The sequence below is a fragment of the Ursus americanus genome, chromosome 6 (assembly GCF_024610735.1).
Source record: "Ursus americanus isolate L20-20 chromosome 6, mUrsAme1.1.p, whole genome shotgun sequence".
NCBI lineage: Eukaryota > Metazoa > Chordata > Mammalia > Carnivora > Ursidae > Ursus > Ursus americanus.
In genome coordinates, this window is record NC_142132.1 from 80,330,506 (window position 1) to 80,355,726 (window position 25,221).

Below are 25,221 nucleotides of genomic sequence, written 5' to 3' on the forward strand. Positions count from 1 at the left end.
TGGATATGCACAGATGAACATCAGCGGATTTATTATTTTCCCATGATTAATCCAGAGGTTGACAACTTTGAGATGTTTCTTCAAGAATATCTCTTTAGAAGGCTTAATCCTTGGAAGTGACTGGGAATACTGGTTTTTGAACCAAATCTCCAGATACCACTCTTACAAAAAATGTTCTTTTTTGATTTCACTTTTTGAGTATTAACCATTCTTACATCTGTCAACAGACCAGTCTTCACCTACCTCATCTTTACTGTTGTTTTTCTTCACTCCTCTGTTTCTCGAAGCAGTTTCAGTTGCCTACCTTACTTCCACTGCTCTGCATTCCTGCCGTCATTGGGCATTCTTTCATATGCTCATTTTTTAACTCAAGTAATTTTTGAGTACTTGTTATTGTCTAAATGCTATAGTAGTGAAATAAATAAGTGTCAGTGAGTTTATACAAGTAGCTGTAGTGGCCAACAAATATATGAAAAGATGGTCAGCATTGCTAATCATCAGGGAAGTGCAAATCAAAACCACACGTCACACCATTTAGAATGGCTAGCACCAAGAAGACAGGAGATAACAAGTGTTGACAAGGATGTGGAGAAAAGGGAACCCTTGTGCACTGTTGGTGGTGATGTGAATTGGTTCAATTACTATGGAAAACGATACAGAGACTCCTCAAAAAGTAAAATATAGAGCTATCCTATGATCCAGCAGTTCCACTTGGGAAGACACCCAAAGGAAATAAAAAACAGGCTATCAAAGAGAGAATATGCACGCTGATGTTTACCACAGCATGATTCACAGTAGCCAGATATGGAGACAAGCTAAGTGCCCATCAGTGGATGACTAGCTAAAGAAAATAGGTATGTGTAAATATAGAATATTATTCAGCTGTGAGAAAGGACATTCTGCCACTTGTGAAATGGATGAACCTTGAGCACATTATGCTAAGTGAGGTAAGTCTAACAGAGAAAGGCAAATACCATATGGTGTCACTTGTGTCTGGAATCTAGAAAAGCCAAACTTGTTTTAAAAGTGAGTAATGTGGCGGTTACTGGGGGTGGAGGGGGGATGGTGGGAAAGGAGAGATGTCTTCTAAGGGTATAAAAGTGTAATGAGTAGTAAATAGGCCCTAGAGATCTAATATATCACATAATGAATATAGACAGTATTGTATTATAATAATCAAACTTGCTGAGACACTAGAACTGAATTATTCCAGTCACTAAGAAGAAATGGTAATTGTGTAACATAATAGGGGTGCTAATTATTGGTACAATGGCAGTTATACAGCATATAAATGTATCAGATTAACAGGTTCTACACTGTAGATTTATACAGTTATATATCAAATATAAATTAAAAAGGTAGCACTAAAATCAGACACTTGTGTATTAAAGCTCTGTAGTGATAAAAATTATCCTAGAAATTAGAGCAGAGTTAAGCTGACTATGCTACTCCAAGAAGAGTTGTCAGGGGAAACTTTAAGGAGATCACCATTAGAGGAGAATATGAATGACATGATTGTGTGGGCTGAGGATCCTGCCTCTTCTCAGCAGGGGTAATAGCAACTGCTAAGTCAATGAGCGGGAATGTGCTTGGTGTTTCTTGGGAAATAGCAGAAATAGTCACAATAGCCAAAGGGGAATGATTGATGGGAAGTGGGGCAGGAAATGATGTCAGGCAGCTATAGTCCAAAAGATGAATGTCATCAATCTTACCAAAGATTTTAATTTTATTCTTACTAGTATATTTTGGTAAACAAGCAACATCTGGTTTATGTTTATAAGATCTTTCTCACCTCTATAGATAAAGTATTGGGAAGAATGTAAGCACTTAGAGAGTTCACTAGAGGACCCTGGTCATCCTGAAGGGTGATTATGGTCATTTAATCAAAATTGGGGTGGCATGGAGGTAATGAGAAGAGGCTGGATTTTCTCTGTATTTGAAATAACTAAAGAACTAACATTTGTATTGGGGCGCCTGGGTGACTCAGTTGGTTAAGAGTCTGCCTTCGGGTCATTGGGATCAAACGCCACATTGGGCTCCCTGCTCAGTGGGGAGCCTGCTTCTCCTTCTGCACCCCCCCATGCGCACTCACACCTTCTCTCTCTCTGTCTCAAATAAATAAATAAAATCTTTTAAAAAAAAAAGAAATAACGTTTCTTTCATCAGATTAACAGAAAGGGAAGAGAGGGTGGCACTTGAAATATTTAAAGGAATAATGATTGAAAATTTCCCAAATTTGGCAAAAGACATAAAAGTACTCATTGAAGAATCTGAGTGAACGCTAAGTAAGATAAATCCAGAGATATCCATACTAATGGCATGTCATGATTAAATTTCTGAAAACAAAAGAAAAAATTAGTCAGAAACAACTCATTTCCTTTGGAAATAATAGTGGATTTGTCATCTGAAACCATGGAGGCTAGAAGGAAATAATGCATTTTCTTCCAAGTACTGAAAGAAAAGAACTTTCAAACAGAACTCCTGTGGCTTGTGAAAATATACTCATGAAAGAAGGACAACTGAAGGTATAGAAAGGAAAACAAAGAGGAAAATGTCGTTAGTAAACTTATCTTTTAAAAACGGCTAGAGGAGTTTCTTTAAATAGAAAGGAAATAACACAAGAAAGCTTGAAACTTCAAAAAAGAAAGAACATTAGAAGTGGCAAAAAATAAGGGTAAATGTAATGGAGTTTCCTTCGCAGGAGTTTCTAAAATCATATTTGATCGTTGAAGCAAAATTTGGAATGTCATATGATTTGATGCTCTACATGTGGAGGAGATGGTACATTTACAAGTGAGAATACAGGGTCTTAATTGGAATTAAAGTATTACATTTCCCTTGAAGTGGTAAAATGTTGATCCAGGAAGACTGTAATAATATATATGTGTGCATTTTACCTAGAAATGGACTCGAATACCTAGAACAACCACTAAAAACTATACGACGTGTACACGTAGAAATGCTGTAAGTAAATGAAGATGGAGTCTTTAAAAAGATGTTCAAGTAACCAGTAAGGAAATAAGTTAGGGACAGATGATTGAGAAACTGAGAAAACAACAGCAAATAACACAGCGGAGTTAAACCCTGACGTAGCAATTGTCTACTGTAAGTGTAAATGATCCAAATACACCAGTTGAGGTGTAGACTGGCAGATTGGATAAAACAAAAAACATGAGGCAGAAATATGTTATCTACAAAGAAATTCACTTCAAGTACTACATAGTGAGGTTGATGGGGAATAGAAAAAGATACACCATGCAAACATTAATGAAAACAAAAACAAGACTGACTCCATTAATATCGGATGAAGTAGTCTGGAGGGCAAAGGGAATTATTAGAGAAAAAGCAGTGTTCTAAGGAAAAAGACTCGCAAAATGTGACCCCACCAAATAGAAAGAACTTCATAGTATACAAATCAAAACTGATTGAACCTTAAGGAGAAATAAACAAATTTTCAGTTCTATTTGGGGAATTCAGCACCTTACTCTCAGCAATTGATAGAACTTCTAGATAGCAGATGTAAATTAGCAACAGATACAGAAGAACTGAACAGCACCATCAACCAGCAGGATTGAATGAACATTTGTAGAATACCATCTAAAAACAGCAGGATATGCTTTCTTCTCAAGTGCCGATGGAGCATTCAGTAAGATACAACATATCCTGGGCCATAAACAGACCTTAGTAAATTTAGCAGAGCTGAAACTGTGCCATGTTCTCTGAGCACAAGGAAATGAAACGGTGAATCAGTAATAGAAAGTCAATAGAAAAATATCCAAACCCTTCAGAATTAAACAAGACACATGTAAGTAAAGCATGAATCAAAGAAGGCTCAAAGGAAATTTTAAAAATACATAGAACAGAATGAAGAAATATACCAGTTTATGTGGGAGGCAGCCAAAGCAGTGGGAAGTTTATAGGACTAAATGCTAACACTGAATAAGATGAAAGTTCTCAAATCTTAAATTAATTTTCTACCTTACGAGACTGCAAAGGAGCAAAGTAAATCCACAGCAAGTAGGAGAAAGAAAATAAAAAAGCAGAAATCAATGAAGTTGAAAATACAAAAACAATAGAGAAACCTACTGAAACACAAAGCCAGTTCTTAGGAAAAAATCAGTAAAATTTATAAACCTAGCAATCTTTAATACACACACAGAAGACAAACCACCAATATTAGGAAATAAATGGGGGATATCACTTTTGCATTCATTAACGGGAGGATAATTTAAACATTATGCTCTTAATTAGACAGTTGAGAAGAGATGGATCAATTCTTTAGAAATTCCAAGTTACCAAAACTCAAGATGACATGGATAATTTAAAGGTTCTGTGGATTATCATAGATGACATAGATAATTTGAATTAAATTTAATTTAAAATAAAGAGATAAAATCTCTTAAGGATGTTTTCACCATAGAAGACTACCAAACATGTAAACATTTAAGGAGGAATTAACAGTGATCTTACACAATGTCCTCCAGAAAAATAGGAGGGAACACTTCCTAACAGGGTTTTTTGTTATCCTAATACCAAAACCATACAATGACAGTACAGGAAACCATAACAAATACATAGACCTATATCTCCCATAAATTTACTAGCAAAATTCCTTAACTAAATATTAGCCAATAGAAACCGGCCTGTATAAAAAGAATCCTACACCACAACCAAGTGGGATATATTCCAGGTATGCAGGAGTGGTTCAACATTCAAAAACTGATCAGTGCAATCCACCGTAGGCTAACAAAGATGCTATTATGCATAGAATTGCTTTATTAATTTCCTTTCAGGTTGTTTATTGTAGGTGTGCAGAAACATGATTTTTGGGTGGTTATGTTGTAGCCTGCAGCTTGTGTGAATTCATACATTACCTGTAGTAGCATGTAGATTCCTTAGGATGATTTGTAGTAGAGGGAACTCTTACTCTTTTTTTTTTTTTAATCTCAAAAGGAGATGGTGACTTTAAAAGAAAGAAAAATGCCACATATTTCTTATGAATATAGATGCAAAAATCCAAATAAAATCCAACCATGTATAAAAAGCATTATATACCATGGCCAAGTAGGATTGATTCTGAACATGCAAGGCTCATTCGATGTTCAAATCAATTAATACAATCCATCCCAGCAGTGGGCTGCAGAAAGAAAAATTATATGATCCTATCAATTGATGCAGAAGCAGCATTTGACAGAATCTAACACCCATTCATGATTAAAACTCTGCGAACTAGGAATAGAGAATTTCCTCAACTTGATAAAAAAACATCTAACCAAAAATCTGTTAGCCTCATATATAATAAAGAGAAACTGGATACTTTCTTCCTAAGGTCAGGCACAAGTTAAGGATGTCCAGTTTTACCACTCTTATTTGACATCTGACTAGAAATCCCAGGCAATGCAATAAAACAGGAATATAAAAGGTATACAGATGACAAAGGAAGAAATAAAAGTCCTTTTTTTTTTTTTTTTGCAGAGATTTGATTGTCTAAGAATCCTAGAGGAGTAGCATACTCCTACCACAAAAAGTTGTTATAGCAAGGTTGCAAGATACAAGCTTAATATTCAAAAGTCCTTTGCCTTGTTAATATTTTAGTTATAGTTGTCTTTTTATCACTGGGTTGTAAGAGTTCTTTATGAATTCTGTATCTCAGTCTCTAATTAGGTATATAGTTGGCAAATATTTTCTCCCATTTCTGGGTTGTCATTTTACTATCTTGGCTGTGTGCTCTGCAGCAAAAGAGTTTTTTGTTTCATGAAGTACAATTTATTCTATCTTTTGTCGCTTTTGGTTTTGGTATTGTATCTAAAAGGGCTGTCTGTCCTAAGGACACAGAGATTCACTTCTGTATTTTCTTTTAGCTATTACATTTACGTCTGTTACCATTTTTGTGTATGGTGTGAGAAAAAGGTTTATTTTAATTGTTTTGCATGTAGATACCCAATTGCCTCCAGCATCAGTTGTTGAAAAGGTGTTTTTTTTTTTTTCCATTGAATTGTCTTTGCATCTTTATTGAAAATGAACGGGACATAAATATTCAGATTTATTTCTGGATTCTCAGTTTACTTGCATAGATCTATAGGTTTGTCCTTATGCCAGTACCATGTTGCCAGTCTTGATTATTATAGCTTTGTAGGTTTTTAAAAGATTTTTATTTATTTATTTGAAAGAGAGAGCTAGAGAGAATATGAGCTGGGGGGAGGATCAGCAGAGAGAGAGGGAGAAGCCGGCTCCCCGCTGAGCAGGGAGCCTGATGCAGGACTCGATCCCAGGACCCTGAGTTCATGATCCGAGCCAAAGGCAGAAACAACTGACTGAGACACCCAGACACCCCAATTCCTATAGCTTTGTAGCAGATTTTGAAATTGTGAAGTGTGAATCTCCCAACTTTTTGCTGCTTTTTCAAGATTGTTTTGATTTTTTTTTTTTCTGTTCCTTCAGTTTTCACAGGAGTGTTTGGTTCAGCTAGTTAATTTCTCCAGAGGCAGCTGGGATTTGGACAGGGAGTATGTTGAATTTAGGTATCACTTTGGCATGTATTGCCATCTTCACAATATTAAGTCTTACGATTCATGAACATGATGGGTATGTTTACATGTTAGCTTTGTTTTGTGGTTTTCAGACTATACGCTTTGTATCTCCTTACCTAAGATTATCATAAGTATTTTATTTTTTTATGTATTTTATTTTTTTGTAAGTAGAATTATTTTCTTAATTTCATTTGCAGATTGTTTATTGTTAGCATATGGAAATACAATTAATTTTTTTTAAAGATTATTTATTTGAGAGAGAGCGTGTGTGCACATGCAGGGGAAGGAGCAGAGTGAAAGGGACAAGCAGACTGTGCTGAACTTGGAGCCGGACACAGGGCTCGAGCCCAGGACCTGGAGATCATGACCTGAGCTGAAAGCGAGTTGGATGCCCACCCATGCATCCATACAATTAATTTCTATATGTTCATCTTGTACCCTGTAACCTTGTTGAATTCATTTATTAGTTTTAGTAGTATTTTAGTGGATTCTTTAAGTTCTATGTACAAGATTGTGTGAACTGCAACTACAGGTAGTTTTTATTTTTTTTTAAATTCAATTAGCCAACATATAGTACATTATTAGTTTCAGATCTAGTGTTCAATACAGATAATTTTATTTCTTTTTTTCCAACCTGTATTTTCTTTTCCTGGCTAGAACTATCTGTATGAGTGGTGAGAGTAGATTCTTGTCTTGTTCTTGATCTTAGAGGGAAAGCATTCCATTTTGCACCATTCATTGTGTTGTTACCTGTGGGCTTTTCATAGAGGTCTTTTAAATGATTGAGGGCCTTTACTTCTGTTTCTAGTTTCCTGATTGTTTTTATCAAGAGAGGGTCTTAGATTTTGTCCAACACGTTTTCTGTGTGTATTGAGATGATCAGGCAGTGTCCTGTTTTTTCCTATCTACATGGGCTATTAATTGATTTTCTTTTTGGGGGGAGGGGGTGGTTGAAACCATCATATGCATGCTAAAATATGAGACTCAGATTTGTTAGTTGAATTCTAGATTGTTGAGTTCTTGAGAGCAGGGAATTTATGTCCATCACCTTTATAAACCAGTCATACACCAAGTATTCAACAAACATACTTGAATTGAACTAATATTGCAGTTTAAAGCTATTTTCTGTCTGCTTAATTGCTGTGTATTCATTAAAACCAAATTCTGTTCCAAGACAGCTACTTGGAGAACATGTAATTAAAGAGTGTAGTACAGTTTTCGTATGAATAGAGTGTGTATCTTACCAGCTATGATCTGTTATGCCATCTTACGCAGTCATGAATCTGTACTCTGTATGTCATGTTCAGCTGAACCCCTCATGCTTTGAGGCAGGGAAGAAAGAATATGGAGGTGGGATTGGAGGAGTTGTCTCTGTGTGATCTTTGACCATTACATGCAGAATATCCGAGAGGAAAGTTTATAATTTATAAATATTGGGAGCATTTTGTGACTCTACCAATTTTAATAATGTTGCTGGAGTGCAAATGGTACCATGCTGTAGAAGTGGCTGTAATTACCAATGTGACCTAGTAATTCTTTTTTTTACCGATTTTATTTATTTATTCGACAGAGATAGAGACAGCCAGCGAGAGAGGGAACACAAGCAGGGGGAGTGGGAGAGGAAGAAGCAGGCTCATAGCAGAGGAGCCCGATGTGGGGCTTGATCCCACAATGCCAGGATCACGCCCTGAGCCGAAGGCAGACGCTTAACCGCTGTGCCACCCAGGCGCCCCTGTGACCTAGTAATTTAAACAAAACAAAACAAAATGTTCCTTTATAAGTCTTCCTAAAGACTTTTTTTTTTAAGTTAGGCAGATAGTTTTACTGTATTGTTTTCTTTTCACTGGAGACATTTATTTGTATCTCTTTTCTTTTTCTTTCTTTAAATTGAGGTGTCATTGACTTATACTAGTTTTCGGTGTACAACATATTGATTCAATATTTGCATCTATTGTAAAATGATCATACCAATAAATCTGGCTAACATCTGTCACCATACATAGTTGCAGGTTTTTTTGTATGTGATGAGAGCTTTTGAGATCCACTTCTTAGCAATTTTTAAATATGCAGTATAGTATTAACTATAGTCACCATGTTGTACATTTACATCCCATGATTTATTTTTTTATATCTGGAAGTTGGTACCATTTGACTCCCTTTACTTATTTCGGCCACCCCCAAACCCACACCTCTGGCAGCCACCAGTGTGTTCCCTGTATCTATCAGATCATTGTGTTGTGTTTTGCATTTTTCAGATTCTACATGTAATTGAGATCATTATGATATTTCCTTCCTCTGTCTAACTTGTATCAGTTTGCATAATGTCTTCAAGGTCCATCTATGTTTTCCCCAAATAGCAAGATTTCATTAATTTTTATGGCTGAATAATAATCCACACACATACACTATATGTATATATTATATATACACACACATATATGTAAATTATATATGAGATAACGTACACACATCTATAAAATACATATAGTATGCATTATGTGTGTAGGTTAATATATAGTTATATGTTTTTTCTTTCTTTCTTTCCTTGTTGATATAATACTGCAGTGAACAAATGTGCTTATATCTTTACAGGTTAGTGTTTTCATTTTCTTCAGATAGATACCCAGAAGTGGAATTGCTGGCTCATATGATAGTTCTATTTTTAATATTTTGAGGAACTTCCGTATTGCATTCTAAAATGGCTGCATGGTTTACATTCCCACAAACAGTGCATAAGGGTTTCCTTTTCTTCACATCTTTGTAAGCTTGTTATGTTTTGTCTTTTTGATAATAGTCATTCTAATAGGTGTGAAGTGCTATCTCGTTGGGTTTTGACTTGTATCTCCCTGGTGATGATGAGTGTTGTAGAGTACCTTTTCATGTATCTGTTGGCTGTCTGTATGTTTTCCTTGGAAAAATGTCTTCTTCATGTCCTCTGCCCATTTTAAATTAGATTTTTATTTTTCTAATTGATAATATTAGTTCTATCTTGGATATTAACCACTTATCAGACAAATGGTTGCAAATATTTTCTCCCATTCAGTGGGTTGTCATTTGGTTTTGTTGTTGGTCTCCTTTGCGGTGCAGAAGCTTTTTAGTTTGATGTAGTCCCATGTGTTTATTTTTACTTTTGTTCCTTTGCTTATGGAGTCCAATCCAAAACATCATTGATGTCAAGGAGCTTACTATGTGTTTTCTAGGACTTTTATAGTTTCAGGTTTTGTGTTCAAGTCTTCAGTCCATTTTGAATTAGATTTTGAGTATGGTATAAAAGAGTGGTTCAGTTTCATTCTTTTGCACTTGGCTGTCCAATTTTCTTAACACCGTTTATTGAAGTGGTGACCGTCCTTTCCCCATTGTGTATTCTTGGCTCCTTTGTTGTAGATGAGTTGACATATAAATGGGTTTATTGCTGGACTATCTATTCTGGTCCATTGATCTGTGTGTCTGCTTTTATGCCAAGATCATACTGCTTTGATTACAGTAGCTTTGTAGTATAGTTTGAAATCAGCAAGTATGATACCTTCAGCTTCGCTGTCCCTCTCAAGATTGCTTCGGCTATTCAGGATCTTTTGTGGTTCTACACAGATTTTAGTATTGTTTCTTCTAGTGTGAAAATTGCTGTTGATATTTTCATAGGGATTACATTGAATCTGTACATTGCTTTGGGTAATAAGAACATTTTAATGATGATAATTCTTCCAATCCATGAGTATAGTATATCTTCCCAGTTGTGTGTGTTGTCTTCCATTTCTTTCATTGGTGTTTCATTATTTGGAATACAGATCTTTTATCTTCTTGGTTAAGTTTATTCCTAGGTATTTTTTTCTTTCTGGTGCCATTGTAAATTTTTCTTAATTTTTCCTCTATTATTTTGTAATTATTATGTAGAGATGTTCAGGGTCAATGCACAGGCTGACCTAGGACCCGGGAAGGGAGAGAGATTAGGGGCTTCTGTGGGCTATGGTGCCCAGGTCAGAGGGAGAAGTGCCTGCTAGCACTCTTGAAGCCTGAAGGCTAGAGAGGACTGGGGCCCAGGATGATGTGAGAGGCAGGAGAGAACCTTGGAGGGAACAGGTGCAAGGAGGTCCCAGGTGAGCATAGGAATACATGCTCAACCTCTTGTGGTGGGCTGGCAAACAGACCATGGTGGATGAGGGGTGGCAGAATGTGACTGGCAGGTCCAGCGCATGCCACTATGTGGGAGTGGGGTCCTGGTCTCCTTGGAGCAGACTGGAGTGGGGACTTGAGCCTGTGGCGAATGCCTGTGTGCGCCTGGAAAAGCGGGAGTAGTGGAAGCAGGTGTGGGGTGGCAGGAGCGTGCATGTGCCCGGCCAAGCAGCCTGGGCAGCGGGTCTTCCCTGTGATGGACCAGACTGTGACCCCATGGACATGTGGCTGCTGCTGGGCTTCTTGTGCTGCGGTTTGGGTCAGCTGATATTTGACATAACCAGAATACACCGTTTGCAGTGAAACTGTTGTCATCCCATGCTTTGTTAATAATGTGGTTGCAACAAACATTAATGAAATGTATATAAAGTGGAAATCTACAGAAAAAAGGCATGTTGATGGAGCTCTATAAAGGACCATTCATGGTGATAAGTTTAAGAGTACTGAAATCTCACCACAAGAATTACTTAATGGCATTGCCTCTTTGAAGGTGGATAAGAAAGAGGCTGTCATGCGAAGCCTCTCATAGAGGCCATCACACTTGTGAGGTAACAGAATTAAGCACAGAAGGGGAAACCATCATAGAACTAAAATATTGTATTGTTTCATGGTTTTCTCCAAATGAAAACATCCTCATTGTTATTTTCCCAATTTTGGCTGTCCTTCTGTCTTGGGGACAGTGTGGTATTGTGACACTAAAATATAAATCTAGTCTTACAAAGGAGGAGACCATTCTTTTATTTGTTGGACTAGTGCTCACCAAAGTTGTCATTTTGTCCCAAGTGTATATTCAACAAGGAATGCTTGTGGAGTTGGTTTATTGTAATTCCTACAGTGATATTAATATTACTGTGTGTTTATGATAGGTGTTTGGATGTCTTCTTTCACCATTGCCATATTGATCCTTCAGGAGCTGTGTGCTCTCTCTGGTTGGACTAAGCCTCTGTTTCTCAGAGCGCACCCCAGTGCATGGTCGTCTTCTTTCTGATTTCAGCTCTAGCACAATTACTTGGATTAATTTATATGAAACTGTTGCTTCCAGTCAGAAGACTATACAGTCTCCTAGGAAAGCTGTAGAGGAGCCCCCTTAATGAGTGACTGACATGAAACGAGGGACTCAAATTTGGAAAGTAGTAGAACACAGTTGTGTTTAAGCACCATGGCCCTGATTCACTGTTCAGGAGAACAAAACAAGAAAAATAACTGGTTCTTATCTGCAGAAGAAAGCAAATCATTGACCCTTAAATGATCGTTTGTTCTAAGTTTTTATTCAAATCATTTGTAATTTAGTTAATAAAAGAATTATCTGTGTTGTGTGCCCCCCCCCAAAATTTCTGTATGTTGGGTTTTTTTATCCTGCAGTTTTACCTAATGCATTTATCAGTTCTAATACATTTTTGGTGGAGTCTTTAGGATTTTCTACATATAGTATATCTTCTCCAAATTGTGACAATTTTACTTTTTCACCAATTTGGATACCTTTTATTAATTTATTTTTGTTGTTGTCTGATTGCTGTGGCTAGGACTTCCATCCTTGTCTCGTTTCTATTCCTAGAGGAAAATCTTTTAGTTTTTCACCATTAAGTGTGATATTAGCTGTGGATTTTTCATATATGGCCTTTATTATGTTGAGGTATGTTCCCTTTAACCCCACTTTCTTGAAAGATGACCTTATGATTTTTATCCTTTATTTTGTTAATGTTGTATATCACATTGATTGATTTGTGGCTGTTGAACCATCCTTGTATCCTGTATTAAATCCCACCTCATTATTGTATATGATCCTTTTAAAGTATTGTTGAATTCAGTGTGCTGATATTTTGTTGAGCTTTTTTGCATCTATGTTCAGCAGTGATATTGTTCTGTAATTTTCTGTTCTTGTAGCATCATTGTCAGGTTTGCTATGAGGGTAATGCTGGCCTTATAATATGAGTTTGGAAATGTTCCCTCCTCTTCTATTTTTTTGGTAGAGTTTGAGAATGGTATCCTATTTTAAATTATTTGTAGAATTCACCAGTAAAGCTGTTTGGTCCTGGGCTTTATGGGGAGGCATTATTTTGGGGGAGGCTTTTGTTTACTGATTCAATTTCCTTACTATTGATTGGTCTGTTACAGATTTTTTATTTCATCATGATTGAGTCTTGGTAGCCTCTATTTTTTAAAGAAATTCATGCACTTGTTCTAGATTGTCAAATTTGTTACAGTTGTTCATAGTACTCTGTTAAAATCCTTTGTATTTCTTTGGTATCAATTTTAACGTCTTTTTCATTTCTGATTTAACTTATTTGAGTCCTCTTTTTCTTGGTGAGCCTATTAAAAGTTTAGTTAATTCTGTTTATCTTTTCAAAGAACCAGCTCTTAATTTTATTGATCTTTTCTGTTGTCTTTTTAGATAATACTTCATTTATTTCTGCTCTGATCATTATTATTTCCTTTCTTATACTAATTTGGGCTTCATTTCTTCATCTTTTTCTGTTCCCTTAGGTGTAAGGTTAGATTTTTTGAAAATTTACTGGTTTGTTAATGTATTTATCACTAAGAACTTCCCTCTTAGAACTGCTCTCTCTGTATCCTGTAAGTTTTGGTATATTGTGTTTCCATTTTCATTTGTCTCAAGATATGTTTTGATTTCTCTGTTGACTCATTGTTCAGGAGCATGTTTAATCTGCACATATCTGTGAATTTTCTAGTTTTCTTCTGGTAATTGATTTCTAGTTTCATGCCATTGTTGTCAGAAATGATGCTTGTTTAAGTTTGAGTCTACTTAAATTTGGATTTGTTTTTTGTCATAATATATGATCAATCTTTGAAAATTTTTCTTGTGTACTTGAGTGTTTTTCTTTGTTTTTGGATGAAATGTTCTGTAAATGTCTGTAAAGTCCACCTGGTCTAATGGAACATTTAAAGCCAGTGTCAAATGTAAATTGACAGCAACTTAAAATTGAACACATTGAACACATTCTAAAGCTCTGTGTTTTTACTCTCCCCACCTTATTTTATGGTTTTGATGCTAAATCTTGTATCTTTTTATCTTATGTATCCCTTAACTAATTATTGTAGTTATGGTTATTTTTTTGTACTTTCATACATAAAAGTTTCATACTTCTTTTGTAAGTGATCAACCCACTATCTTCACAATATTAGAATATTCTGAATTTTACTATATATTTATTTTTACCACTGCAATTTATACTTTTATATGTTTTCCTGTTACTCATTTGTATTCTTCTGTTTCAGTTTTAAAAAGTCCCTGTAACATTTCTTGTGAGGATGTTCTAGTGTTGGTGATTTCTGGCTTTTGGTTTGTCTGGAAAACTTGTTATTAATGACAGCTTTGCTATGTAGAGTATTCTTGGTTAGTAATTTTTTTTTTTTCTTTTCCAGCTCCTTGAATTTTTGAATATTACCATGCCACTGACTTCTGGCCACAAAAGTTTGTTCCAAAGAATCTGATAATCTTTTGGGAGTTCCCTTTCATGGAACTAGTTGTGGGTTTTTTCTTTTTGTTTTGTTGCTTTTAAGATTCTCTCCTTGTCTTTAATCTTTGGCACTTTAAGTATAATATGTTTTGGTTTGGTTCTTTCGGTTTTAAGTTATGTAGAAATCTCTGGGCTTCCTGAATAGGGATTTCTTTTTCGCCTCAATTTGGGGAAGTTTTCAGCCATTATTTCTTTAAATAAGTTTTCTGACCCTTTCTTTTTCTTCTCTTTTTGTGACTTCTATAATGTGAATGTTGGTCTGCTTTATATTGTCTCATACATCCCTTAAACTATATCCACTTTTTTAATTCCTCCTCTAATGGAGTGAGTTCCACTGCCATATATTGTAGATCTCTGATCCGTTAGGCCACATCTGTTCTGCTGTTGAATTCCTCCAGTGTATTTTCAGTTCACCTATTGTATTTTCTGTTTGGTACTTTATTCTATTATCTTTTTGTTAAAGTTCTCACTGTGTTCATCTGTTCTTCTCCTGAGTTTGATGAGTATCTTTATGACCATTATTTTGAACTCCTTATCAGGTAAATCACTTACCTCCATTTCATTAAGGACTTATTCTGAGGTTTTATCCTGTTCTTTCATTTGGAACATATTTCTTTCTTTCTTTATTTTTCTTGAATCTCTGTGTTGGTTTCTGTGCATTAGATAAAACAGTCAACTCTCCTAATGTTGGAGGAATGGCCTCATGTAGGTCATGAACCTTATTGTTCAACCCTGACTTAGCTCTTGGTTGTCTGTCAAATTTTAGTGATTGTCTAACCAGTCTATTTTATTAGTAGTGGCTTTCAGTAGTTGAGGGTGTTCCAAGACCTGTCATTGTCGGGTGGGAGGATCTCAGTCAGTATCTAGATTCAGGCAGATTGGAAGGGAGAGCCTCAGGCAATACCTTGTAAAGTATGCAAATATATACAGTCCTGGAGACTGAAAGCAGAAGTCATGATGGCCACCAGAGCCTGGAAGTCTCAAAGTGTTCCCTAGGCAGCAGTCGAAAAAGTGTGATAGCAGATGAGTATACAAACTCCTTTCCAGGAGATACTGGAGAGCAGGAGTGAGGTAGAGGGAGAAAGCAGAGAAGACACCTTCCAGCTCTAGTGAGTTAGAGGGAGAGTGCACTGTTGGTGCTCACTTATCATTTTCAAATGATAAGCCAGCCTTGCATTGGTAGGATAAATCCCACAGGGTCTTTGTGGATGACCCTTTTTCTGTGTTACTATATAGTATTTACTGCTATTTTGCTGAGTATCTATGGGTCTATATTCATAGACATTGACCTGTAGTTGTCTTTTCTCATGTCTAATTTTAGTGTCACTGTGGTATTAGTTTCATATAATGAGTTGGGACTTTTTTCTGTTTTCTGGAGGAGTATTTGAATAATTAGTATTAATTATTATTTAAATGATTTTAAAAATTCACCAGTGAAACCATCTGGACCTGGGCTTTTTTTTATGGGAAGTTTTAAAATGACTACTTCATGGGGCACCTGGGTGGCTTAGGCATTAAGTGTCTGCCTTCGGCTCAGGTCATGATCCCAGGGTCCTGGGATCAAGTCCCGTGTCAGGCTCCTTGCTTAGTGGGGAGTCTGTTTCTCCCTCCACCACTCTCCCTGCTTGGGTTCCCTCTCTTGCTGTGTCTCTCTCTGTCAAATAAATAAAATCTTAAAAAAAAAAAAAAGACTGCTTCAGTGATTTTACTTCTTATATACCCTTTTCAGATTTCTTATTTCTTCTTGAGTTATATTTTTTCTTATTCTAGGAATTTTGTGTTTCAGCAAAGTTATCAAATTTGTTGGCATACAGTTGTTCAAAACATTCACCTACAATTTTGTTTTTGTAACGTTTGAAACATTCCAGTTTTGTAGTGTTAGTACATTCTGTCCCTAGTGTATGTACCATCTTTATTCCATAACTTTAGTAATTTGAATCTTTTTTTATGTTAAAATCATGGTTTATTATTTTAGAACAATCAATTAGTATTTCAAAAATTCTGTTTTGATTTCAAATACAGATAATATTGGTAGATATAACCACATAAAACAAGGTCTTTGGGATCCTTAATTTTAAGACTGTAAAGGATCCTTTTTTTAAAATTTTTTTTATTATATTATGTTAGTCACCATACAGTACATCCCTGGTTTCTGATGGAAAGTTCGATGATTCATTAGTTGTGTATAACACCCAGTGCACCATGCAATACGTGCCCTCCCCACCACCCATCACCAGCCTATGCCATCCCCCCACTCTCCTCCCCTCTGAAGCCCTCTGAAGTTTGTTTCTCAGAGTCCATATGCTCTCATGCTTCATTCCCCCTTCTGATTACCCCCCTTTTCTTCATCCCTTTCTTACCCTACCCATCTTCCTACTTCTTATGTTCCATAGATGAGAGAAACCATATGATAATTGTCTTTCTCTGCTTGACTTATTTCACTTAGCATTATCTCCTCCACTGCCGTCCATGTTGCAGCAAATGTTGAGAACTCGTTCTTTCTGATAGCTGAGTAATATTCCATTGTATATATGGACCACAACTTCTTAATCCAGTCCTCTGTTGAAGGGCATCTCGGCTCCTTCCACGAGCTATTGTGGACAAAGCTGCTACAAACATTGGGGTGCATATGGCCCTTCTCTTCACTACGTCTGTATCTTTGGGGTAAATACCCAGTAGTGCAATGGCTGGATCATAAGGTAGCTCAATTTTTAACTTTTTAAGGGACCTCCACACTGTTGTCCAGAGTGGCTGTAACAATTTGCATTCCAACCAACAATGTAGGAGGGATCCCGTTTCTCCACATCCTCTCCAACAATTGTTTCTTGCCTTGTCAATTTTTGCCATTCTAACTGGTGTAAGGTGGTATCTTAGTGTGATTTTGATTTGAATTTCCCTGATGGCTAATGATTTTGAACATTTTTTCGTGTGTCTGTTAGCCATTTGTATGTCTTCATTGGAAAAGTGTCTGTTCATATCTTCTGCCCATTTTATGATTTGTTTATTTGTTTCTCGTGTATTGAGTTTGAGAAGTTCTTTGTAGATCTTGGATACCAGTCTTTTATCTGTAGTATCATTTGTAAATATCTTCTCCCATTCCGTGGGCTGCCTCTTAGTTTTTTTGACTGTTTCCTTGGCTGTGCAGAAGCTTTTTATCTTGATGAAGTCCCACAAGTTCATTTTATCTTTTGTTTCTCTTGCCTTTGAGATGTGTCATGAAAAAGGTTGCTGTGTCTGATGTCGTAGAGGTTGCTGCCTATGCTCTCCTCTAGGATTTTGATGGATTCCTGTCTCACATTGAGGTCTTTCATACATTTAGAGTTTATCTTTGTGTGTGGTGTGAGAGAGTGGTCAAGTTTCATTCTTCTGCATGTAGCTGTCCAATTTTCCCAGCACCATTTATTGAAGAGACTGTCTTTTTTCCACTGGATGTTTTTTCCTGCTTTGTCAAAAATTAGTTGCCCAAAGAGCTGAGGGTCCACTTCTGGGTTCTCTATTCTGTTCCTTTGGTCTATGTCTCTGTTTTTATGCCAGTACCATGCTGTCTTTGTGATCACAGCTTTGTAGTACAGCTTGAAATCCGGCATTGTGATGCCCCGAGCTTTGTTTTTCCTTTTCAACAATTCCTTGGCGATTCAGGGCCTTTTCTGGTTCCATACAAATTTAAGGACTATTTGTTCCAGTTCCTTGAAAAATGTCATTGGTATTTTGATCGGGATAGCATTGAAAGTGTAGATTGCTCTGGGTAGCATGGACATTTTAACTATGTCAATTCTTCCGATCTATGAGCATGGAATATTTTTCCATTTTTTGCATCTTCTTCAATGTCTTTCAAGAGTGATTTGTAGTTTCTAGAATATAGAACCTTTATGTCTATGGTTAAGTTAATTCCAAGGTGTAACGTATGATTTTTGGTGCTATTGTTAATGGGATGGATTCCCTAATTTCTCTTTCTTCAGTCTCATTATATGTGTATAGAAATGCAACTGATTTCTGAGCATTGACTTTGTATCCTGCCACATTACTGAATTGCTCTATAACTTCTAATAGTTTGGGAGTGGATTCTTTTGTGTTTTCCATATAGAATATCATGTCATCTGCGAAGAGAGACAGTTTGACTTCTTCTTTGCCGATTTGGATACCTTTTATCCCTTTTTGTTGTCTGATTGCTATTGCAAAGACTTCTAGTACTATGTTGAATAATAATGGCGAGAGTGGGCATCCTTGGAAAGGATGGAAAGCTGGAAAGGCTTCCAGCTTTTCCCCATTGAGAATGATATTTGTTGTAGGCTTTTCATAGATGGTTTTTATGAGATTGAGGAATGTACCCTCTATCCCTACACTCTGAAGGGTTTTAATCAGGAAAGAATGCTGTATTTTGTCAAATGCTTTTTCTGCATCTATTGAGAGAATCATATCATTTTTGGCTTTTTCCTTCTGGATAAAATCTATGACACAAATGGATTTGCGAATGTTGAACCACCCTTGCATCCCAGGGATGAATCCCACCTGGTCATGATGGATAATCCTTTTAGTGTACTGTTGGATTCTATTAGCCAGGATCTTGTTGAGAATTTTGGCATCCATATTCATTAGGGAAATCGGTCTGTAATTCTCCTTTTTGATGGAGTCTTTGCCTGGTTTGGGGATCAAGGCCTCATAGAATGAGTTTGGTAGTTTTCCTTCTGTTTCTATTTTTTGAAATAGCTTTAGGAGAATAGGTATTATTTCTTCTTTGAATGTTTGGTAGAATTCCCCAGGAAAACCATCCAGTCCTGGTGTTTTGTTTTTTGGAAGGTTTTTCTTCTTTTTTTATCACTGTTTTTATCTCTTCATAATTAATTGGCCTGTTTAAAAAATCAATTTCTTCCTGTTTCAGTCTTGGTAGTTTATAGGTTTCCAGGAAGGCCTCCATCTTTTTCAGATTGCTTAATTTATTGGCATAAAGCGGTTGATAGAAGTTGCTAATAGTCCTTCCAATTTCATTGGTGTTGGTTGTGACCTCTCCCTTTTCATTCATAATTTTATTAATTTGGGTCCTTTCTCTATTCTTTTGGATAAGTCTTGCCAGTGGTTTGTCAATTTTATTTACTTGTTCAAAGAACCAGCTTCTAGTTCTGTTGATCTGTTCTGCTGTACTCCTGGTTTCTAATCTATTGATCTCTGCTCTAATCTTGATCAACTGCTTTCTCATGCATGGATTAGGCCTGTTCCTCTGTTGCTGTTCCAGCTTCTTGAGGTGAGAATATAAAAACTGCATTTTAGATTTTTCTATTCTTTTGAGTGAGGCTCGGATGACTATGTATTTTCCCCTTAGGACTGCCTTTGCAGTATCCCATAGGTTTTGGACTGTTGTGTTTTCATTCACATTGGTCTCCATAAATTGTTTAAATTGATTTTTTATTTCCTGGTTTATTGAATCATTCCTGAGCAGGATGGTTCTTAGTCTCCAAGTGTTTGAGTTTCTTCCAAATTTTTCCTTGTGGTTGAGTTCCAATTTCAAAGTGTTGTGGTCTGAGAATATGGAGGGAATAATCTCAGTCTTTTGGTATCGGTTGAGACCTGTTTTGTGACCCAGAACATGGTCTATTCTTGAGAATGTTCCATGCGCATTAGAATAGAATGAGTATTCTTTGGTTCTGGGGTGTAGTGTTCTATATATATCTATGAGGTCCAACTCGTCGAGTATTGCATTCAAAGGTCTTGTTTCTATGTTGGTTTTCTGCTCCGGTGCTTTGTCTATTGCTGATAGTGGAGTGTTGAGGTCCCCTACTATTAACATATTTTTATCTATATGTCTCTTTATTCTGGTTAAGAGTTGGCTTGTGTATCTTGTTACTCCCCTGTTGGGGGCATATATATTTATAATTGTCATATCCACTTGTTGGATAGATCTTTTAAGAATAATATAGGGTCCTTCTGTGTCTCTAACTATAGTCTTTAGTTTAAAATCCAATCTGTCTGATATGAGAATTGCTACCCCAGCTTTCTTTTGAGGTCCATTGGTGTGAAAGATGGTATTCCATCCCTTTACTTTCAGTCTGAACCTATCTTTAGGTTCAAAATGAGTCTCTTGTGGACAGCAAATGGATGGGTCATATCTTTTTATCCAATCTGCCACCCTGTGGCTTTTATGGGAGCATTTAGGCCATTTACATTGAGACTGATTATTGAGAGATATGATTTTAATGATGCCACGTTGCCAGTAAAGTCTTTGTTTCTATAGATTGTGACTTTCTGTTCTGTATCACTCTTGGGGCCTTTTTACTTTTATAACCCCCCCCCCTTAATATCGCCTGTAGGGCTGGTTTCGTGGTTACGAAATTGGTCAGTGACTGGCGATTCTGGAAGATCTTTATCTCTCCATCAATTCTGAATGACAGCCTTGCTGGATAACAGATCCTTGGCTGCATGTTTTTCTCTAAAAGAGCTTTAGAATTGCCCCCCCCCAACCCTTTCTCTCATTCCAGGTCTGTGTAGACAGGTCTGACATAATTCTGATACCTTTACCTTGGTACGTGAGAAATTTCTTTGCCCTGGCCGCTTTCAATACTGTATCCTTGGGTCTAATATTTGCGAATTGTACTGTGATGTGACATGGGGTAGGTTTGTTGTGGTTGAGCTTGGGAGGGGTCCTCTCTGCCTCTTGGACATGAATGCTTGTTTCCTTTGCTAGATTAGGGAAGTTTTCAGCTACAGTTTGTTCAAATATCTCTTCTAGACCTCTGTTTTTCTCCACCCCCTCGGGGATGCCGATGATTCTGACATTGGATTGTTTCATTGAGTCAGTAATCTCCCGTAACCTACATTCTTGAGTTTGGATTTTTTTGAGACAAGTTTCTATTTTAGCTTTCTCTTCTACTAACCCATCCTCCAATTCACTGATATGTTCTTCTGCCTCATTCACCCTGGCCGTCAGAGCATCTAGTTTTGGCTGCATTTGGTTCGTAGAATTTTTAATTTCTGCCAGATTCGCTCTCATTTCCACCCTTAGAGATACTATATTCTCATTAACATTTTTGTTAATACTTTTTTCAAGTCTACACATCATCTTGACCATTGTTACTCTGAATTCCATTTCTGATAATTTGGTTACATCCATATCCATTAATTCTGTGGCAGAGGCCGCAGACTCTTTGTCTTTTCTTTGCTGGGGGGGATTTCTCCTTCTCGTCATTCCGATGAGGAGAGGTTGCGGGGTTTTCCAGAGCCCAAATTATTGCCCGGGACCCAGGCCGTGCGCCCTTGTTTTATAGGGACTTTAGGGATGTGGGCTTCTTGATTTTACAGCCTGCCTTCTGGGGGAGGGGCCTGCCGCGCCGATACTCAGGCAATCCTGTTTGGGTAGAGTCTCCGTGTCCCCTGCGAGGTGGGATGGGGATGGGCACACTGTGAGCCGGTGTTTCCAGGCTTTTGTTCTCTGGCGGCTTTCCCTGGTGGTTTGCTGTGCCTCTTCTGAGAGTCAGAGCAGCAGTGGCCGAATCTCAGCCTCTGTCTCAGAACAGAGGGATCGCGGACCGTTCTCCACTGATGTTCTGGCCACTTTAACTCTCTTTCTGTTGGTGCTGCTCAACCCTGCAGCTTCCGGGATGTGCGCCCCACAGCCGGTGTCCCAGCCCTCACTTCCAGGGCCGGCCCGTCTCGCTCCTTTGTGTTCTAACACCGCCAGCCGCCAGCGGCCCCCGCGCGCCCTCTGGAGCTCCGTTTCAGTCTCGTCGCCTGCATTCCCCGGCTTACGGTCTCAGTCTGCTCTCTTGCAGGTGCTGGTCTGCGAGTCCCCCGCTCCCCCGTGCAGGTGGCTACCGCTTCCCGGTGCCCTAACGCGGAGGCTCCCTCCCCTTCCGTTTATCTTCCGATATCTGTGCGCGGTTTCACGGCTCCCCACTTCGTACCTCAGTACTCAGTGTTGGAGATGTTCATTTGTAGAGATCCAGATGTATCTTCCTGCCTCTCAGGCTGATTCCGTGGGTGTTCAGGCTGGTCTGGTACCTATCCAGCTCGTCTCAGGGGACCAGCTGAAAAGTGGGTCCCCTACTCCTCCGCCATCTTAACTCGTTCTCCTAATAATTTGAATCTCATGTCTCTTATTTTCATGTCAGTCTAAATACAGGTTTGTCAGGTTTCTTGATCTTTTCAGTGAGTCATTTTTTGCCTCTCTTTGCTGTTTTATTAATTTTTATTCATTTTCTATCCCTGCTTGTTTTGGATTGGTATTGCTTTTTTTTTTTTTTCATTGTTCTCAGGTTTTTCATTGTTCTCAGGTGTGCAAAGCAGGTTATTTATTTGGGATCATTTTTTAAGATTTTATTTGAGAAAGTGAGAGAGCTCATTTATTTATTTGAGGGGGGGAGAGAGAGAGAGAGAGAGCCCCTGCACCTGTGTAAGCTTGGGAGGGGGGAAGGAGCAAAGGGAGCAGGAGAGAGAGAATCCCAGGCCGACTGTGCACTGAGTGGGGCTCAATCTCATGACCCTGAGATCATGACCTGAGCCGAAATCAAGAGTCAAATGCTTAATCGACTGAGCCATCAGGATTCTTTTTTTTTAGTATGGTTATTGTGGGTATAAATTATCTTCTAAGTACTGTTTTGTGTGTATCTCATAAGTTTTGGTGTATTAGATCTACATTTTTACTCAAAGTATTTTCTAAGTTTTCTTGTTATTTTTTCCTTCTGTTCTATTCAGGAATGTGCTGTTTTATCTTACATTTATGAATTCAAAGTCCCTTTGTATTACTGATTTATAATTTCCTTCCATTGTAGTAGGAGAACCTTTTGAAATCTATCCTGGGGCATGTTTCATCTTTTGAAGAATATGTATTCCTCTCTTTTTGAATGGATAGTCTTATATATGTATCTCTTAGGTCTAGGTTCCTTTATAGTGTATTTTAACTTTTTTTTCTTGTTTGTATTCTCCCGTTGTTTTATCTTTTATAAACTTAAAGTGGGATATTAAAGTCTCTATTATTGTTGACATGTGTGTTTTTCCTTTGAATTCTGTCAGTGTTTGCTTCATGCATTTGAGATTTTTGTTTTTAGCAGCCTATAATTGCTTGGATTTATGTCTCCTTTACTGATTGACTTGTTTCATTGTATAATGTCCACTTTATCTCCCATAACACTTTTTTGTGTAAAAATAGATTTTTGCCTGGTACTAATATAGCTCCTGTAGCCTTCTTATAAATGTTGTGTACTTGATATATTTTTCTCTGTTTTTAAATTTTTCTACCTTTTTGTGCTTTGAATCTTGTAGACAGCATGTGCTTGCATTTACATATTTTATACATCCTGACATTTGCTGCTTTTTGATTGGATTTCTAAATCCATTCCCAGTTTTCTGTTGTTGGTATGGTTGGATTTACTCTTGCCATTTTACTTTTTGGTGTGTATCTGCCTTATGCCTTTTTGATCCTCTAGGTCTTTTATTACTGCCTCCTTTTTCATTAAGTGTGTATGTTTTAGCATAATATTTTAATTTCTTCAATGACAGTTTCACTTAAGAATTATCTTCCTAATGGTTGTTATAAGATTTACCTATTAAATTTACCTTTTCAGAGTCTACTTCAGATTTATACCCCCTTATCTACACTAAAATATAGAAATGCCATTCCTATATAATTCTATTTATTCTACTCTATTTTTGTGATACTACTTTTGTGCATAGTAGATCTGTATTTGTTTAAATTGCAACAGTACATTGTTGGAATTACTGCTTTATATAATTTGATGTCTCTTAAAGAAACAGAAAAGAAAGGATAGCAAGTATTTATTTATGGAGTTTGTTATATTAATGTTCTTTTTCACCATTTCCGCTTAATTTATTTGTTGCTGTGAATTCAAGTTACCATTCACGTTCATCTCCTTACTCCAGTATACCTTTGTTTTTCTGCCTTGTCTTTCCTATTGTCAAGTATTGTTACAAACCTAACAATATAATTATATACATATTTGTTGTTGCATGGCCTTGGGCAATGGTTAGGAGAAGAAATATGTCTTTATACTGTCTTTTATAAATTACACAGTTACTTTTACCTGCAATCTTTGTGGACTTGAACTAATGCCTGGAAATGTGTGGGTTTATGTATTTTGCCTTCAGTTTTGAAAACATTTCTGCTATTTTGGGTTTTTTTTTCCAGCTCACAATATGTCACCCTACCTCCTGCTCTCTACTGACTCTGTTAAAAAGTCAGGTGTTAATCTAACGAGTTCTCTTGTATGTGATGAGTTGTATTTCTCTTGATACTTACGTTTTCTTTTTGTCTTTCTTTTTAAATATTTTTACTATGATGCATCTTGGCATGGATCTCTGATTAACTCACATGGAGTTTATTTATCTTCTTGAATTTGCATATTGTTTTTCTCATAAATTTGCAGGATTTCGCCATTGTTTTGTTGAATAATTTTTCTCCCCTTGCTCTTCCTTCTTTTCTTTGGATGTTCCCATTATAAATATGTTGGTGCAGATAACGCTTTCATTTATTAGAGGCTTTGTTCGGTTTTTTTCATTCTTAGTTCTTTTGTTTAAATTATATGTATTGATCTATCTTCAAGTTTACTAATTCTTCTTCTATAAGCTTCAATCAGCTGTTGAGCCTTGTCTAATGAATTTACTGTGCAGGTATTATAATTTTCAAATTTAGAATTTTTGTTTTATTCTTTTCTGTTTATTGATATTCTCTGTGTGATGAGGCATCATCGGCACATTCCTTTCCTTTCTTAAACATGGTTGCCTTTTGGGCATGTTTGTAATAGCTGCTTTGAGGTCTGTTAATCCGCTGTCTGGACTCTCTCAAGGGCAGTTGGTTGCCTGCTGTTTCTCCCATATATGTGAAATTTTCCTGTTTATCTTGTGAATCTTTTTTTTGACAAAAAAAGATCTTTTGTCCCTAGTCTCATACTGATTCCTTCTTTCTCTGGGGCCTGTTGTTATTTTTGCTTGCTCATTTATTTGTTTAATGACTTGATTGGGTTATTTGACTGAAGTCCTTTGCTCCCACAGTGTACTGTCTCTGATGTCTCTTGTCAGAGGGCTCTGCCTTGGGCGTG

General features: G+C 37.0%; 1 protein-coding gene and 1 pseudogene across 1 annotated transcript in view; both read left to right on the forward strand.

The window, feature by feature from the left end:
* The window catches only part of LOC123795536 (uncharacterized), a 48,512-nt gene that overhangs the window by 16,453 nt on the left and 6,838 nt on the right, over nucleotides 1-25,221 (forward strand). The gene's annotated exons all lie outside the window — the stretch shown is intronic.
* On the forward strand, nucleotides 2-15,868 carry LOC148110019 (leukocyte surface antigen CD47 pseudogene; annotated as a pseudogene).